The sequence below is a fragment of the Macrobrachium nipponense genome, chromosome 26 (assembly GCF_015104395.2).
Source record: "Macrobrachium nipponense isolate FS-2020 chromosome 26, ASM1510439v2, whole genome shotgun sequence".
In the NCBI taxonomy this organism is placed as follows: domain Eukaryota; kingdom Metazoa; phylum Arthropoda; class Malacostraca; order Decapoda; family Palaemonidae; genus Macrobrachium; species Macrobrachium nipponense.
Window position 1 is genome coordinate 74,924,502 of NC_087215.1, and position 17,509 is coordinate 74,942,010.

Sequence of the window (17,509 nt, forward strand, 5' to 3'; positions counted from 1 at the left end):
GAGACTCATAAAAGAAAATATACATAAACCAACACCCATATTCGACAAAGAAATGAATAAGGTGAATCTTGTGAATATCCTAATTGATGCATTAGGAAAAACGTAATGCCAAAGCATGCAAACTGTTGTAAAGTTGGTATAGCATAGTCAATCCACAAAACCTAATCAGAAAATGTGCTGCATGCAACATTCCGACCCATCCACAGTGTGCTGAGGTAATACAAGAGTTTGAGAAAAGATACAAGAATTTTTTGTTCAACATGTCTATCATGGATAGACAATGTTATTAAAATCAAGATTGAATACCAAAATAGTGAGGATGAAGAAGAAGAGGAAGAGGAAGAAGAAGAAGAAAAAGAGAAGAGGAAAACGGAAGAGAAGTAAACAAAAAAAAATGAAATGACAGAAAAAAATAAGGAAAACAAAGAACAAGATAAAAGTATGGATGCAGAGATACTCATGATACTACATATGAGGCAATAAAGCAGCTACCTACGAAGAAAATAAATTACGATATGACAACAGAAAAGCAAATCCGAAGAGGGCTTCTTTACCCAGATCTATACAATGACGGGAAAGAGGAAAATAGACAAGAAAGACAAATCTGCAACCTTTTGAAAAGAGGGAATTGCAGATTTGGAGAAAGATGTTACTACAAACATCCTAAGATATGTCAAAACTATGAAATATATGGTAAATGTGCATACTTAGATGGATATGGGATGATTGCAGAGATCTGCATCCAAAAAATATGTAAAAACTAAAAGAAGGAAAAGGATGTAATTTCGACAAAAAAATGCAAAAATATATGCACCCTGTAGCCATGAATCATAATCAAATATACCAACCAAGTAATAAAATCCAAAAATAAGAAAGAAACAAATAAAAAAAAGAGAGAAATTCAAGAATATCAGGTAAAAGAGAAAAGCAAACCACCAATGAGATATGCAGAGGGTCAGCAAAAAATTTTCAAATAAAAGGCATCAGCTCCGAAATTTTACTCAAGAGATAATAAACGTATTTATTATGCAAGAGGATATTGCAGAAACGGAGAAAATTGCAGATTCAGACACAAAATGAATAATTATGATGAAGGAAGATCAATATTATGGAAAAGTTGGATATTTTTAATGTCAGAATTTCTGGAAATGAAAAAAAGAACAACATACCAGAAACGGAAAGAGACATGGGAAAATCCTATTACTACCAGTATTAAATGAAGAGAAAACACGCAAACCATCATAGTGATGAATGCGCAGGGTTTGTTACGAGTAACTCAAAAGAAAAATAGAGTACTTAGAAGAACTAACCCCCCCCAAAATGAAAAAGAAAATAGATATAATGAATATAAGTGAAACTGGTATTCCCAAAGAGACTGGGAATGATGATCAAATAAAAGGGTTCCAAACTTATAGATCAGATAGAAAAATAGGAATCAAGGGGGAACCGCAATATATGGGAAAGACAAAAAAAACAAGGAAAAATATATGAGAATATAGTAACTCAGAATGTGAAACTAATAGCGGTAGAATTTGAATCTGAAAAATTGATGAACATAGTAATAATAGACTCCTAATACTAAAGAGTTTTGACTTAATAATTGAAATTGGATGATAATATGTAGAAATCACAAGGACTGGACTATTCTCCTATCTGGTGACTTCAACTTTCCTTTCGTAGAATGGAAAGAAACGAATAGGAGATTGTGGGTTGTACTTATACATATAAAAAAGAAAGAGTAATAGTAGTGCAGAAGATAAGAGGCAATTTGAAAAAGCTATTAGATATGCTACTAGAATACAAAACCATTCAACAAATAAATCACCTGCCAACAAGAAAGGAAAATACTTTAGACCTAGTATTTGTGAACGAGATGAAGATGTTAAAGAAATAATAGTTTATAATGCGATTATTCAGACCATAATGTCGTAGACTTAACAGTTCATTCGAAAGCAAGTGAAAATAGAGATATGCAAGAATGAAAAAGTGGAAGGATATGGAAAAATACAACTTCTACAGTAAAAATATAAAAATGGTCAGAAATAATTGAAGAATTAAACAAAGTTGGGATAACATTTTTCGTAAGTGATGACATAAGGGTAAATACGGAGATATTATATAAAATTATTGGAGAAAAATAGTGAAAAATATATACCGAAGAAGAAAAGAAACATCATTCATGCCATACCAAGAGACAGAAGGATCTGTTCCAGAAAATCAGAAAGTGGGAAAAAAGGTCTTGCAAAAGAAAAAAAATGCATGGAAAGTTAAATTTGAGAACTAAAAAAGTAAGATAGAAAATGCAGAACAAAAGATTATACAATCAAAAGAAAATGAAAACGGGACTTGGAAGAAAAAAACCCTATTAAATATCAAGCAAAACCCAAGCTTTATTATACTCATATGCGAAGAAGAGAATAAAAGAAGAATAGAAAATAGGCCCTCTGAGAATTGAAGGGAGATTAACGAATAAAAAAGAAAAAAAAAAGGAAATTTGCAAACATACTGGCAGAACGATATAAGAGAGAATTCACCCCCTAGAATAGATAATGAAGATAATGATATAGAAGTAAGGGATGAAAATAGTGAATATTTAGCTGACATAGATATTAATGAAGCTGATATTGTGCAGGCTATTAATGAAATTAAAATGGAGCTGCTGCAGGCCTGATGGAATTCCTGCTATTTTGTTAAAGAAAGTAGTTCATCTATCGCAAGCCACTTGCAATATTATTAAGACAAAGTGTAGATACAGGCAGATTTATGATGAGCACAAATTAGCATATATTACCCCTTACTTCAAAAGTGGATCAAGACTAGAGCAAGTAATTATAGGCCTGTGAGTCTAACATCACATATTTATGAAAGTGTAATAAAGGGGTAATGAAGAAAAATATTATGAAAAAACATTTTATATAAAAAATAATTTGTTTAATAAAGGACAACATGGGGTTTCGTACCCGGAAAAAGTACACAAACCCAACTGTTAGTCCACCGTGAGAACATATTAAAAAATATGAAAACAGCGGAAATGAAACAGATGTGGTTTTATTTGACTTTGCAAAGCTTTTGATAAAGTAGACCATAATATATTAGCGAAGAAAAATTAGAAAACACAATATCGTGGGATAAGTAGGAAGATGGTTAAAAGAAATTTTTAAACAACAGAAAAAAACAGATAGTATTGCAAACGACGAGAAATCGGATGAAGTCAAGGTAATATCGGTGTGCCGCAAGGTACGGTGTTAGCTTGCAATACTGTTTGTTATTATGATTGAAGACATAGACAATAATGTGAAGGATTCGGTATGAGTAGTTTCGCAGATGACAACAAGAATAAGTAGAGAAATTACTTGGATGAAGATAGGGGAACGCTCTACAAGAGACCTTAACAAAGTTATATGATTGGGCCAGAGGTAAATAGGATGGTATTTAACTCCTGATAAATTTGAATCAATAAATTATGGAGACAGAGAAAGAAAAAGCTATATGCAGATAAGGGACTAATAATGAGGGACCATCACAAATAAGGAAGCAGTTAAAGACCTTGGTGTGATGATGAATAGGAAACATGTTATGCAATGATCAAATAGCAACTCTGTTGGCAAAAGGTTAAAGCAAAAATGGGAATGTTGTTACGGGGCACTTCAAGCAAGAAAAGCTGAAACACATGATTATGCTTTATAAAACATATGTTCGTAGTCCACTTGAATATTGCAATATGATATGGTACCCACACTATCAAAAAAGGATATTGCACAAATAGAGAGTGTAAACAAGGTCCTTTATTTACAGCTAGAATAGAAGAAGTTAGACCTAGACTACTGGGAAAGACTACAATTCTTAAAATTATATAGTCTAGAAAGAGAAGAGAACGCTACATCAAGTATAATTCAGGCATGGAAACAGATAGAAGGAATAGCAGAAAATATCATGGAACTAAAAAATATCAGAAAGAGCAAGCAGAGGTAGATTAATAGTGCCAAAACTATACTCAGGAAAAATAGGAAAGCACACAGGCAATTAATCCACTACGCACCAGCATCGATAATGCAGAGTCTATTCAATGCGTTGCCAGCTCATCTGAGGAATATATCAGGAGTGAGCGTAGATGTGTTTAGAATAAGCTCGACAAATATCTAAACAACTGAATCCCAGAACCATCCAAGATTGTGGAAGATGCAAAATATACCGGAAGATGTACTAGCAACTCTCTGGTAGACATTAGAGGTGCCTCACTGAGGGACCTGGGGCAACCCGAAACAAGATGTAAGGTCTGTAAGGTAAGGTAAGGTAAGGTCCGAAGTTTGGATTTTCTCGCTCGGCAACGCAGAACCCAAGAAGCTTATTTCTGTGATAGAAATTCATTTCTCGATATAATGTGGTTCGGATCCCACAATAAGCTGTAGGTCCCGTTGCTAGGTAACCAATTGGTTCCTAGCCAGGTAAAAATATCTAATCCCTCGGGCCAGCCCTAAGTGGTCTGGTAAAACCAAGATATACTTAATTTTTGGGGGGTTAAGTATATCTTAGTTTTACCAGACCACTGAGCTGATTAACAGCTCTTCTAGGGCTGGCCCGAAGGAATAGATATTTTGGACGTGGCTAAGAACTAATTGGTCACCTAGCAACGGGACCTACAGCTTATTGTGGGATCCGAACCACACTATATCGAGAAATGAATTTCTATCACCAGAAATAAATTTCTCTGATTCCGCGTTGGCCTAGCCGGGATTCAAACTTCGGACTACCGGATTGGCAGCTGTGCGCGAAAACCACTCGTCCAGCTTAGAACTATTTTGGGGTACAACGAGAGAAAGAGAGGAGGTGAAAGAAAGATATATATAATATATAGAAGTTTGGCCAAGAGTCAAGCGCTGGGACCTCAATTGTTAGAGAGGGTGGAAAGTCAAAAGTCAAATGGTAGAAAGAGAATGCCAGCGGAGGTACAGTAAAAGGAATGAAAGAGGTTGCAGATAGGGGCCGAAGGCATGCTGCCATGATCCTTGAGTAATGCCTATAGCGCACCACCTGATCTGCATTGATTGACGGCACTAGCCTCCAACGAAAGAAAAATTATATCCGTGAGATGTCATCATATCCATCAAAATGGCAGAGCTTCGATGAGGTATAATCATCACTCATATTAACCGCCAAGAAGTTTTGCGAGACAGGTTGTCGTATACGTCATTCATTCCTACACGCGAAATGCTCTCTCTCTCTCTCTCTCTCTCTCTCTCTCTCTCTCTCTCTCTCTCTCTCTCTCTCTCTCTCTCGTCATAGCTATGAATAGTGTTACAGCTGCCTAATCATGTTCGTAGGTAATCGACGAACGCAGAGAGCCTGGCCAGCACGCTATTATAGCAAAGATAATGACTAAGTCCGTCTAACCAACTTATGCAACATTTGCGTGCTGCCGATGCCTGTTTGGTGCACAGAAATTGCCCTCCGACTTTTGCTTGTGCCACAAAATGCTGTTGTTTCGCTGGATGCGCGGAATTGCTATACGTAGTAGATTCACATCAACCGTGCATTTGACGTCTAGGCCTATTCCCTTACGACGCTCCTGATTGGCTGTTGATAAGCCAATCACAGGGCTGGAAGCTCTCAGTGTCTCTCGAGAGAGTTCACACAAGCAGGATTTATGTTCTACCCCTCCTGAGGGATACGACTTTCAAAAGTATCCGTCAGGAGAGGTGGAACATAGATCCCACCCATGTGTCTCTCGAGAGAGACTGAGAGTTTCCAGCCCTGTGATTGGCTTCATCAACAGCCAATCAGGAGCGTCGTAAGAGACTGGCCTAGATATCAAGTGCGCGGTTGATGTGAATCTACTATGGTTGGTTATTGCTTTGCATTCACACACACACACACACACACACACACACATACACATGTATATATATGAACAAAGTTACAACCACAAAGGAAAATTGAAACGCTTCGTGGCTGTAACTTTGTTCGTATAATCATCACGTTTTTTTTTTTATCTCATCGTGATTTAAAATCAAGCATATATATTATAATAATATCATATATATATATATATATATATATATATGTATATATAGATTGATATATTTACCATACATTTATGCATAAAATGAAACATTACAGATTATATATATATATATATATATATATATATATATATATATATATATATATACATGTAAATGAAGCTTCATTTCGGAGTAAAAGTTAAAATATGGGACTTACCACCACAATGTTGCAATCCGGGGAACAGAAGCCTACGTGTCTTGCGAGAAGTTTTCGACGCCCCCCCCCCATCCCCTGCTCTGCGGTTTTCCTGTGGCCTACCTGAACGGTGTTTGTTTCAACGTACTCGTGACCCGGCTGCAAATTCCCGAGATGTATACTATAGTAAGATTCACATCAACCGTGGATTTGATGTCTAGGCCAGTCCCGTACGACGCTCTTGATTGGCTGTTGATGAAGCCAATCACGGGACTGGAAACTCTCAGTCTCTCTCGAGAAACTTCACATGGGTGGGATATATATTCCACCTGTCCAGAGGGATACTTTTGAAAAACGTATCCCTCAGGGTAGGTAGAACATACATCCTGCCTATGTTAGCTCTCTCGAGAGAGCCTGAGAGTTTCCAGCCCTGTGATTGGCTTATCAACAGCCAATCAGGAGCGCCGTAAGGGACTGGCGTAGACATCAAATGCACGGTTGATGTGAATCTACTATAGTAATGCACAAGTTCCCTTTTTTGTATCCTCTAGCTAATCAAAAGTCAAATTGCCCTGTGAAACTATCGTACAATTGAAATGAGTAAATCATAGTATTTGAAAGAATTTGAATGAGAAGAGAGACATAATGTTTTCATGGTTATTTTAATGAGCATGTTCCTTTCGCGTTTAATAGATATAGTGGTTTACATTTTTTACGTGCTACCCACTACAGTCGACTATCGACCATGCACACCTTGCCTTTCCACGACTGGTTTGGGGATCGAACTCATCATTCTCAGTTACATGATACAGTCCTTTACCTCTTTGTTTTGTTACATGTTTAACGCGTTTATTGTGGGTACTTTCGTCACTGCGTCTTATTCTCTTTCACACCTAACCTCTGTCTGGGAGCCTTTAAGTAATACTTTGTTCTGGCATAAGGCCAGGTTCACGTAAACCACAGTCTTGAGTCTAGAGAGCGTGATGTAAACCAACCACCAAGCCTTTCTCGCTGTCCTTCATTCTCCTCTTGGCTATTTTACTCATATTGACTGTTGGTGGATATGCGACGAAATGATAAGATATATATGGATCGCTTATTCGAAAATTATAGATTAACTATAATGTAGATAATGCCATATCGTTACAGGAACGGGTAGACAGTTATAGCCAGTGCATCGATTTGCAATAATCGTCGTCTTTCTACGTAATTTCGAAAGTATAGAATTATGTAGATTCTCTTTCTTAAGCACGTCACTGACCGTGTAATTAATGAGGCTTACATCTATCTTGCAACATTCGAGAGACATTACAAAAATTTGCTTAGTTTCGGATTAAGATGTGGGTTTTTCGTCATCTTTTCCACGGTCTTTGAAAAGGCCATGATTAATTAATTCACAGGTAAATCGTATAAGTTACATTCTCTTCCACTTATTGTGAGTGGACTATTATTGTTTTATTTTTTATCTTCGTTGTGTGAAATAATAATAATAATAATAATAATAATAATAATAATAACAATAATAATAATAATAATGGAGAAACTAATCCACACTTACGATTTAAGAATAAATCCCTAGAGAACTTTCGGGAATCTGTTCGATTCCGCTTTTCAGTTTTTAAATGTGTGCGCCCATATTAACTGGATTTGTTTCTCCATTTCAAGACCCGTGCTACTGTGAATAATAATAATAATAATAATAAAGTCATAACCCACACTGAAACCAATATGGTCTAGCGCTAGCGAGAGAGAAAGTTACTAGAGTAGACGAACCAAACACACTCCCCCTCCCTTCAGTAAGCTCGAAGCCAATATTTGATCACGTCCGTTTGTCCGTAGTCTCGTCATCACATGATGGCGGGGTTAGTCTTGGCATTTGGCAACCCGGCTGCTCTCTGCAACGTACGTAACCGCCTGAACAAGTACTTTCATTCTTCTTCTTCTATTGTAATTTGGCCGGATTTATCTCTATTTTAGAGATTATCATCTTCGTAATTTTTACTTTCCATTCTTTCACTTTTCATCTTTATCTGTGGCGTACGATTGTCATGAAGCTAATGTTTTAAGTTTTCATCTTAATAATTACGTGAATTCGTAGTTTTCCTTTCACTGTGTTGATTTTGTTCAGCAAGTGGATACTATCTTTCATGTAAATTTAGCTAGTATTTCTATTTTCATATCACGTCTCTTCCAGTATATATTCTCCATCGTAATGTACCTTTCCATTTTCGTGTTTATCATTAATTCAGTTTTACTTAGGTAAATGAGTTACGAAGTGAAGTGGTCCCAGTAATTTTATGAAAAGCTGATGAAGAACGATTCGTCTTTTGCAGTTATTCAACAGACTATAAATATGATTCAGTTGGATTTCTTATATCATTTGGCTATTTGAACGGCCATTCATTTAAAATTCATCTCTCTCTGTTATGAGTAATGTTTCCCCTTGAATTACACGCACCCTTCTGCATTCTTTTATTTTGAATTGCCTGCCTCATCAACTTTCATGGAAGGCTTTCAGGCCTTGTTCGTTTTTTCTTATGTCATACGTTCCTACCATTTTATTTTTTATCTGTAAATTCGTCATTTGGCTAATTCTCCTAAATCATCATGTTATGGATTAAACGAGTCTGCCTCGATGATACCATCGTGTAACTTGCACTAAACATTTACATCCGTTAGCCATGTTTTCGGCCGTGTTTTGTTTTACAACTTCCCCCTCACCCTTTCTCCAACCTCACTAATTCATCACCCTTTGCTTTGTATGATTATATAATCACTGTTACGAGTGAAGGCCCCTCTTTCATCTCATTAACTGGGTATCTTCCACGCCAAGAATTCGAAAGACCTGAAGTTTGTTTTCTTGAGGTCTGGTCTGAGCTTCCTGCTCCCTACGTTAACCCCCAAACTCCTTCTCCTTCTTTCCCCTGCTCTCCAACACCCAGCCCACTCATTCGTTAGTCATCCTTTTGCACAATGAGTCTTTTTGTCTTCATTTCCTGCCTTGTGTGTCTTTTTCTTTTCTTTTTTTTCTTTTTCTAATTTTTGCCTTGGCTCTCTCTCTCTCTCTCTCTCTCTCTCTCTCTCTCTCTCTCTCTCTCTCTCTCTCTCTCTCTCTCCTATAAAGAGTGAAAAATAAACCAAAATCTTAAGTATATTATAGCTTTAGAATTCAGGAACTCATTTTTAGAATAAGGCAGACTTCAACCAGTTTTTGAGTGCTGGATGTTCATCAGTGATTGAGGAGTGAAGGGATGGTATGGCTATGCCTTTGGTTATATTTATTTTGTTTCTTATTGTTACGTATCTATGTGTGGTTGGTATGACGTTCTGCTGATGAGGCTTATGTGTGGAGGCGTAAGTGCCTGCAAGACTGGAAATTTTCCACACTCAGGTTTCATCCTTGACTTAGCAGATAAAAAATGAAAAAGCCATTGACTGCTGTTTCAATGTCATTGGAGCCAGTGCCTCGTTAAAAATTTTTTATATGTTTACAAATTAGATCTTATACTGATTGTGCGCTTTCACATAACGAGTTTTCTTTCTCATTCCAGACAAGATGTGTCCTTTATACCCTGTCCATTTGGTGCTGATGTATGGCAGCCTGCTGCTGTGTGTATGGGCAGCTGGGCTGGGCACCATTGTCGGAGCTATGGCTCAGGCCACCACCATGAAAGTCCGGCTCCACCTAAATGACACTTTAGTTCATGATCTTGATGTACAGGAAGGAGAGGAAAAGCAAGTTACTTTCTACATTGATAACTTACCTGCTGAAGCCATAGGGGAATTGATGATAAAGGTATTTATGATTTATTTTCATCTTTTTGTCATAAGAGGGATCAGTGAAAGTCTGTATCTGAAAGCAGTTTTCTGTCCAAAAGTTGTGGAGAAAATGGTGGTTGAGTATAACATTTGCCAGGCATGAAAACTTCCAGTATGTTACCTGTGGTCAGTTTGGTCTTTGGGGAGTCTTTTAAAATCATGAATGTGCTAACTTTTTTGACGATGATGAGAACCACTCTGATCTTTTACCTTATTTGGGATGTTATATAGTTATCAACAAAGATAACCTAGACAGTTATCAGCTGAAATATATAGAAGAGTTTTTCTATTTATTCATAGTTTTCAATATGAGGATGCTGAAATAAGCAGCAGCTTATATTAGTATTAATGAGACAGGACAGTTCACCTTAGCTGAGAAGCCATGGGCTTTGCTTAGTGTTGGAAGACTTCTTTTTATCTCACATATGGTGAATCAATCGTCTGCTTTTTTTATGATCTTTAATAAGTTTTGAGATTCATTTGCACCACAAACTTGTAAATTATACTAGAAACTGAAGTCCCTAGATATCTAGTTTTAATATTTCATATTCACATTCAACTGCTTGTATTAAGACATGTTCTCATTATTTTTCATTTAGGTAAGCATTTGAGATTTTTAATCCAAAGGTAACTCCTGTTTCAGGATCTGAGGCCAGACAACATAGACCACATAACCATAGAACCTGACAAAATTCGAATCGCTGACAATCCGTCGCAGGACGAAGTGGAAAGGCACGAGAATGGCACCGTAGAAGGGTCATTCAGTATTTCAGGAAAATTCTGGGCTTCACGAAAGTCAAACTTGTGCTGAGCGGTGGAAATGATGAAGAACTAATGGAGAGTGAACCAGTGAAGGTCAAGGTAGGTCAGTGGAACATTTCCAAAGTGCTGCAAAGGCCATTCTGATGTATAAGGCTGTGATACTCTTCTGTGTTAATGGTGTACAGTACCACAAGAAAAGGTGTAATGTTTGGTAGTGTTGTGAAAGCTACTGGGGAAGGTTTGTTTTGCCTTTCACTCTTTGGTCTGTAACTTAATTTTATGCTGATGTATATGTATGATATAATGATAGACTTATGTTAGTAAGAAGCATCAAAATTTAAGCTCTCCAAAAAAGAAGATCCGTGATTTGAAAAAATGGTAAACTGTAGTGCAAAAATGATGATCAGTTTATGGATATCCAGTGGTTCTTTTTAAAGTGATCTTGGGATGCTATTGGCTCTCAATGTTAGAATTCAGAAATGATAAAAATGGGTCATTTTGATTCTGAAATGGAAGAAGCTTTTTAAAAAATTTTCTGTTGTACCTTAGGAACAAGTTGCAAGTTAGGTGACATTAATAATGTGATCTAAGAATTTTCTGTATGTAAGCCATCTATTCTTACTAGTTCGACTTTGCTAAAAATATACAAAAAAGTTGAATATTTATGAGTACATTTAATCATACATTTTTACAAGCTGACTTGTTTACTGAATGTTTAAGAGACATTCAGGATAGCATTGTTCTTATATTTAATGAGGTTTGATGGTTTTTATTATTTGATCCTACAATTACTTTACAAAAACTTAATGGCATTGCTTATATCCTTTGGGCTAGTTGCTTTAAGATCCCAGAATGAGGCTACAGTTGTTAAATTACGAGGAATATCTTGAGGGAATAGGTATAATTTTTCTGCAGAATTTATTGAGTTTTAACAGAACACTTATATACTATAAGGATTCCTAAGTCATTCAATTTCTTAAAAACAAGTAAAATATTTTTTAAGTGTCGGTATAAGAAATAGTTTCAAAGCCTTTTCATACATGAGTTAATTTGTTGTTGGGTAGTTTTGTTTAAACAGAATGTACTTGAAGTTCTAATTACAGTATTATCTTTAGCCTCTGAAATACACTTGCTGAACATGTAAATGCAATGACTAGCTCTCATGCATGCCTTCCTTAGTTATAATTAGGATCAGTTCTTTTCTAACATGTTATGTTACATTCCCCTTTAGGTACAGCGAGGTCACAGAGTTCTTGACAAAATTTTCATCCATGTCGTCATTGCAATGGTTATTGTGGCCTACATCAATATGGGATGTGCAATTGATCTCCAAGTTATCAAAAAGACTCTTCGTAAGCCTGTGGCTCCACTCATTGGCCTTATGTCGCAATACCTCTTTATGCCATTGGTAAGAAGAACAAATTTAATGCATTTTCTTGGCACCTGACATTTGTTATTGATAACTTTATTTTGGCTTCTTGTGGATACTATGATGATTAAAAAATGCAGATTTTATCCTGATTAGTGAAATATTTTTAATGTTACAAAGCATCTTTGGTTTTTTTTTTTAGTGTTTTTCATTATCATCAATTTTTTCTTCACTTCATACATAAAGTTTAGATTTTATGTATATATTTTACATTTAGAAAAATGGCATCTTAATTGAATATTGGCCATTTATTTTGTTTTGTATGTGAATAACAGGATTAATAATCTTTATTAGACTTTTATTATGCACTGTAACAAAAAGTAGATGGCTTAATACTTTCTGTGTGAATGGAAAAAGTAAGGTGATGGAAAGAAAGTTACGTAACCAAGGGAAGTGCTCGAAATTGTAGTAAAGGACACATACCTTATGTAAAAATATAAGAAAGATTTTAATGTTTATGAACATCATTTAAAATGTGTAATAAACATATGACCCATTTCATTCTTGGATGGTAGTTATTAGAAGTAAATTTTATTTTTAAGTAAGTTTCACATCCAAAGACGGAATTGCAAATGGAATAATATGTCCGGATATAAAAGGTTTAGAGAAGAGAGAAAAACGTTTGTCTTGTGATGCATATTTGTCAAGGTTCGTTAATGCATTTTTCAAATTTATGACGGAGAAAAATGCTAACAGCAATAGAAAGTTGCTTCATAGTTGGGTTATCTGACGTGCAAGTTGTACTGTCGATTAGCTACTATCATTAGTAGTTCTTTTTTTATTTTTTGCATCTTCAGCTGTTGCTTTTGTATCAATAGTATTTACAATGACTTTGAAAAAATTTACTTTTACAACAATTGAGTTGTAGACTTAAGAATTTTTGTGTTCTGTGCACTATATAGTAATTTTTTTGAAGTTTGTCAAGATTTTAATATTGAATTTAATATTTGGCTGCTTCTAGTTGCAGTATCTTTATCACAACTTGTATATTTCCTTTGTAGAAGACAAAGTGATATACTATGTACTATTAGGTGCATGTGTATCAAGTTAAAACAGAATGTTTATATTATCACAGATTTCATACGCAATTGGATTTGGCCTGTTCTACGATACTCCAGAAATGTGGTTGGGACTTTTCCTGACTGGGTGCTCACCAGGGGGTGGTGGATCTAACATGTGGACCTACATATTAGGTGGTTCCCTTGACCTCTCTGTCACCATGACATTCATATCAACAGTTGGAGCCTTTCTGGCACTGCCACTTTGGGTCTATGGCTTAGCTCGCACCATTATCCAAGGTAAATTTACTGTGCAGAGTACTAATTTGAAATTTGATTGTATCTGCAATATTTTCACTGACTTGGCTGTGTGCAGACGTGTTTCATGAAGATTTAGTTTAAATCTGCTACATAAAATAAGAAAATTAAACAACCAGAAAGGTATATCCTGAGTAATCTCATTTATCTTTTTTATACAATTTCTCAGATGGGTATTACTCAAAGCTCCCTTACAAAAATATTGCCATGCTTGTTGTTGGGCTCGTGCTCCCTCTCTCCATCGGTCTGCTCATCAAACGATATTCTCCACGGGTGGCCGCTGTGCTGAAACGTTGCCTTAAACCACTGTCGGTTATTTTCATCGTCTTTATCATGACGTTTGGTGTATATGCCAACTTCTACATTTTTGCATTCTTTGATTGGAAGGTAAGAAAATGCAAGATTGACTCAAGTTCATGAAAAATTGAGAATTTTCAATAAACGTTGATTTTCCATTTTTTAGTGTATTACAAAGATAAATTACTGTATTTCATATTTAAGATTGTTTGTTAGTTTGTTAATTTACACAATTTTATTTTACCTTTTAAAGACAGCTGCAGCAACGATATAATGTTCTTGATACATACTGTATTGTAGGTGGCTTTGGCTGGTCTCTTGTTACCATGGCTTGGCTTCATCTTTGGTGCTGTTGCTTCAGTAGTTTGTCGTCGTAGTTGGGAGGAAATCATTGCTATTAGTATTGAGACAGGTGTTCAGAACACAGGATTATCAATTGGTGTTCTCAAGGTAAGGTTGGATTATTATTATTATTACATATATTATATTATTATTAAGAAGGAACTAGACCCTCTCTTAAACATGTCCTGTTGAATAGGATGGCTGCATCATTCGGGTTCATTTTATATTGTGTCTTTACAATTATCCATATATGGTAATTATTTTCTCTTCTACATTATTATTGGGCAGTAATTGGCCAATGTTCATACTTTGGTAGAAAAAAATAGTGCATCTACTTTTGGTGAAATAAATAGTACAACTATATTTTGGTAGAAAGAAATACATCAGCTGGGTATGTGCAGCAGTTTTTATTATCTAAGCAACAGAGAAGGTAGTGAAATACAGGGATAAACCTGTAGAATTCAAGAGGTTTCCATGATGGATTCTAGAGTTGTAGTTCAAATATTCATTTCAATGTTTCTTATCACCAACATAACAACCAGCTCGATGGTCACGCTCAAGATGAATAAGACAATTCTGGCCAGCATTGTGGGCAGGAGAAGAGCTGAATTCTCACTGGTCACCAGGGATTTTCTGTGCGCAAGTGAAGCCTTCTCCCAGCCACCAGTGCGTGCCTTTACCCCTGTATGAGAGCTGGAGAATAGGGGCAAAGTGGAGGAGAGAATGGAATATTGGGAAGATCACTGCCAGTGGATGGAGGCTTGTGATTGGTTCACTTGCCAAGGATGCTGGTAGGCTGTGCCTTCATGCAGACTGGGAAGAAGAGGGTCTAATGCATGGTATTTATACTTGGCTTCTCTCTTCCAAAGTGTAGGGCTTCAACAAGGCATAACAATGATGGTCGGTTGTATGATCAAGGAGAGCCCAGTCTAAATACCATGCAGTGGACTTTCTTCCTCCTGACGTTGGCACCAAAGCCACAGCCTGCCAATACCCCTAGCAAGTGAACCAACAGGAGCCTCCATCCACTGGTAGTAATAGTACTCCCAGTACCACCCCCCCCCCCACCCCCTCCCCCCTGTTCTTCAATGTTTGCACAGGGGAAAGGGTGTAGCCATTGTTGACTGGGAGAAGGCTTTGCTCAGGCACAATATTCCCTTAGCAATCAGTGAGAATTCAACGCTGCTCCTGTCCACAATGCTGGCCTCCTGTATATACCACCACTCACACCCCTTGTCTCCAGAATCACCTCACCTGTCTGAGAATGACCACTGGGCTGGTCAGAACATCGGCGACCGAGGAAGCACCAAAAGCAATACTTGAATTATGACTCAATATAAAGTTCAAATTATGCAGCCATCCTATTTAATAGGACATATTATTATTAACCATACTTCTGATATTGAAGTCTCAACTCTCAGAGTGCTGTATATGAAAAGACTTGGCCTATTCATTGTATTTACAACTTTATTTTAAAAGATGCCATGTTTTTTGTTATGAAGAATATATGCATGTTTTTTTGCTTTGAAGAAAATACAGTATGCTGTTTATATTAATCATGTATGTCAGGTAGCCATAAAAATTGGAGGATTTCAAAGCCCTTTTTATTGATTTTATTTTGGTTTGATTTTTCCTAGGCTTGAGGGGTGTGTCAATGATGGTGAGAACAGGTAGAATCTGTATACACAAATATTTGTTTTTTTATTACAGCTGGCATTGCAGAAGTTTGCTCCACTGGGCGACATCACTATGGTGATTCCAGTTGCTGTTGCAACCATGACCCCAATACCACTCACAATTGCATACATCTTTAATCGAATAAGAAAGTGCCATCAGAAGCCTTCAAACTATGAAATTGACTGCTCAGACTATGAGGATGACGATGAGAAGGGAAGTGTGCAAATGTCTCCCTCAGACTCAACTACACCATTACACAAAGATGCTAATGATAATTGTAAAGCTGCAATTGCCTAAATACTCAAATTTACTCCTACTGCATTGATATTCAGTACCATGTTAGACTGTTACAAAATTGTTAAAATTTGAAGAACACTCAAATCACTCATGATAGCCTTTCATGAGGTGAGTGTAGTTGAGACAGAAGTTTTATAACTCATGTCATATTGCTCATATGGTTATATAATCAAGCAATATGTTAGGAATGGTCTGGAATTTCTAATCAAAATGGAAAATCATGGTTTTCATAACCAGAAATTAATCAACGAATCCACTTTTTCCTATGAATAAAGTACAAACCAGTTGTGCTGTCAAATAATGTCAGGTATATTTTTCACTCACATTTTTTTATATGTAATATCAGCATATTTTTATAGAATTATAGATGGAAATACACCTGAGGATAGATTTGAAGATACTACTATAGCCAATTGTAGATGTATATACGTATTCAGATTTCATAGAAAAGAATGGAAGTTTAGGCTTTTTTCTGTCAAGGTGATGCAGTTGTTGTTCATGCATAATAGTTTAGGAGTGACTTTTACAGTGTAATGGTACTCAATATTTCCATGCTGAATTTATAGCATCATGCATAATTTTCACAAGAGAATATAGGTGACTGATCTTATATATATGTAAATGAAAGTTATATATGGAAAATGTAAAGCTATCACAGATACCCAAGACATAGAAACTTACATTGTTTCTCATTTTTTATTGTTTTTTATCACAGATATGCTGTACAAGTATGTTATTACAAGATAAGATAGTTGAAACATTTGTCAGTTGCCATAAAATTTTATAGTAATTACATGGAATAAATATTTGCAGTGCTAACATACATTTAAGTAGCTGACTTTCTATTTTGTGGTGCTTAAAATCAAGTTTTACTCCTGTTATTGTTGATCTCAGTTCTTGTCCTTTCTTTTGTACATGTATATAGAAAACAAATTTTTGTGAAAAGCCTGAATTATCAGAATAATTGTTATCTGAAAAATATTAATGAAAGTACAATTCTGAATATTTTTTCTCAATTTTAGAATCTCATGTATTTTGGGAGACAGCTCTAATGGAAACTATGTACAGTAGAGCTAAATACAATGTTTATTCAGTATGTTAGTTATTTAATAGTGGATAAGGAAGGAGACATATTCATTAATGATGAGATGTAGTCGTAGCTGTTTAAAAATGTTATTATAAATTAATGGCTGATATTACAGCTATGGTTAAGTTTGGCATGTCTTGGATGACTGTGATGCAAGTGTACTGTATTTGAGATTGTCAAAAATGATGTCATTGTTAAAAGTTCCTCACTGTCAAACAAGATTATTTTTCCAAAAGAAATTCAATAATAAATAGTAAGGAACTTACATTCCTTTTTGCCCTTCAA

General features: G+C 35.9%; 1 pseudogene; it reads left to right on the top strand.

The window, feature by feature from the left end:
- Positions 1 to 17,509, top strand: part of LOC135200445 (ileal sodium/bile acid cotransporter-like) — a 32,045-nt pseudogene extending 14,536 nt beyond the window's left edge.